Genomic DNA, 2,500 nt, shown 5'->3' on the forward strand with positions numbered 1-2,500 from the left:
TAGATGGTTCGATTGGTCTTTCGCCCCTATACTCAATTCTGACAATCGATTTGCACGTCAGAACTGTTTCGGTCTTCCATCAGGGTTTCCCCTGACTTCAACCTGATCAAGTATAGTTCACCATCTTTCGGGTCACAGCATATATGCTCAAGGTACGCTCCAGTTAGAGGTATAAATAATAATAAATTATCATTATACATAACTATATGGAACGCCCCGGGATTGAATTAATTGACTATTTAAGAAAATAGACTAAAAATTAATCCCATTATATTTTTAAGTTAAGTTAATTATGCCATTAAGTTTAATATAACTCAATGACTTGCACATATGTTAGACTCCTTGGTCCGTGTTTCAAGACGGGTCCCGAAGGTATCCTGAATCTTTCGCATTGTTAATCATATAAATGCATACAAATAAATATTAATATCATAGATATTAAATTTTTTGTAAAATTCAAAAAATGAATTTTAGCATTATATATAATAAAATCTATCAACACTTTATCAAATCATTAGTATTTATTCTATGTTAATATGCTTAAAAAGCAAATTAATTTAAATAAACTTAATATCACCAATGATCTTTTGATAAATACTTTATTATGTTAATAGATTACAATGTCCTTATATGAAAAAAATGCACATTATTTTTAATTATTTAATGATGAATTTTTCATAATGGATATTCAGGTTCATCGGGCTTAACCTCTAAGCAGTTTCACGTACTATTTAACTCTCTATTCAGAGTTCTTTTCAACTTTCCCTCACGGTACTTGTTTACTATCGGTCTCATGGTTATATTTAGTTTTAGATGGAGTTTACCACCCACTTAGTGCTGCACTATCAAGCAACACGACTCTTTGGAAATATCTTTCTAGTAATCATTAACGTTATACGGGCCTGGCACCCTCTATGGGTAAATGGCCTCATTTAAGAAGGACTTAAATCGTTAATTTCTCATACTAGATATTAAGATATTCCATACACTGCATCTCACATTTGACATATAGACAAAGTGACTTAGTGCTGAACTATTTTCTTTTCGCTCGCCGCTACTAAGAAAATCCTTGTTAGTTTCTTTTCCTCCCCTCATTAATATGCTTAAATTCAGGGGGTAATCCCATATGAGTTGAGGTTGTTTTAAAATATTTTTTATCTTCTCACACAATTTAATAAATAATTATATCATCTTTTCATCTCTATTTTTCTTTTTTTCCTTTTATATAAATATATATTATAAATAATAATTATGTAAAATGAGGCAATTCTAGAATAAAAAAAAATTAATTTTTATGCTAGACATTCCTCCTTTAATTACATATATAAATTAATATTTTATATATATATAAATAATATGAAAATTTTTTAAAGAGAATACTTAGATTCAAAATTTTTATTTCATTTTATTTGAGAGGATTTTTTTTTTTTTAAGAATATATATAATAAATAAAAAATTCATTATATAATCTTTATTTTTTTGCTATTAATATTATGAATTATTTAAAATCCAATAATATACACATTTGCTTAAATTCAATTATTTTTATAAAAGAATAAGCAACTTATTTAGCATAGTCTTACAACCCTCAACCATATGTAGTCCAAGCAGTACTTTAAAATTTAATTTAATGTACATAACAGCATGGACTGCGATATGCGTTCAAAATGTCGATGTTCATGTGTCCTGCAGTTCACACGATGACGCACAGTTTGCTGCGTTCTTCATCGACCCATGAGCCAAGTGATCCACCGCTTAGAGTATTTTTTTATTTATTTTTATTTATAACAAATGTCAATTTTTTTTTGCATATATTAATTGAAAGAGTAAAATTAAATAATAATAATAATAATATATAAATTGATTTTCTTTCAATAATATATATCAAATATATTTAACTCTAAACATTTTTATTAAGTTGCGAATGTCTTAGTTCAACAATAATACAGTGGTGGTATTTATTATGTTTGATTATTTTGTATTTTTTTTAATCATTTTATGTATATATAAATATATTAATAAATATATACCACTTTTGTTATTGTGAACAAATTAACTTATCATTCAATCAAATGAATAATAAGTACAACTTTCTATTTTCATGTTTAAAGGTTTTTAAAAGAAAAAATAAGAAAAAACATTACAAAATGTACCATCCATATTATATTTAATATGATATAATTGATGGATAACAAATTGAATGAAAAAGAATAAAAAGAATATGGATTCAAAATAATTATAAATTTTTCTTTTTTTTCTTTTTTTTTTTTTTTCTTTTGTTTGTTTTTGTTTTTATTTTTTTTGGCATTGTTTGTTTTTCTTACGGATATGGAACACAATAATGATCCTTCCGCAGGTTCACCTACGGAAACCTTGTTACGACTTTTACTTCCTCTAAATAATCAAGTTCGGTCAACTTTTGCGAAACAACCGTGACACACGAGGCGTCACAGTGATCACGTCCGGAGACCTCACTAAATAATTCAATCGGTAGTAGCGA

General features: G+C 26.8%; 2 non-coding genes and 1 pseudogene across 2 annotated transcripts in view; all 3 read right to left on the reverse strand.

Moving 5' to 3' along the window:
• LOC128871509 (large subunit ribosomal RNA) overlaps positions 1–1,140 on the reverse strand; it is a pseudogene marked incomplete at its 3' end in the record, with an annotated part of 3,640 nt that extends 2,500 nt beyond the window's left edge.
• A 442-nt stretch (positions 1,141–1,582) lies between these two features.
• On the reverse strand, positions 1,583–1,763 carry LOC128871507 (5.8S ribosomal RNA). Its single transcript, XR_008456036.1, has one exon. It is a non-coding gene; the product is annotated as a 5.8S ribosomal RNA (ribosomal RNA).
• Positions 1,764–2,339: 576 nt separating this feature from the next.
• Positions 2,340–2,500, reverse strand: part of LOC128871508 (small subunit ribosomal RNA) — a 1,991-nt gene continuing 1,830 nt past the window's right edge. Inside the window, exon 1 of the ribosomal RNA XR_008456037.1 lies at positions 2,340–2,500. This exon is cut by the window's right edge and continues 1,830 nt beyond it. This is a non-coding gene — a ribosomal RNA (small subunit ribosomal RNA).

This window comes from Anastrepha ludens, unplaced genomic scaffold (genome assembly GCF_028408465.1).
Source record: "Anastrepha ludens isolate Willacy unplaced genomic scaffold, idAnaLude1.1 ptg000161l, whole genome shotgun sequence".
NCBI classification, from domain to species: Eukaryota; Metazoa; Arthropoda; class Insecta; order Diptera; family Tephritidae; genus Anastrepha; species Anastrepha ludens.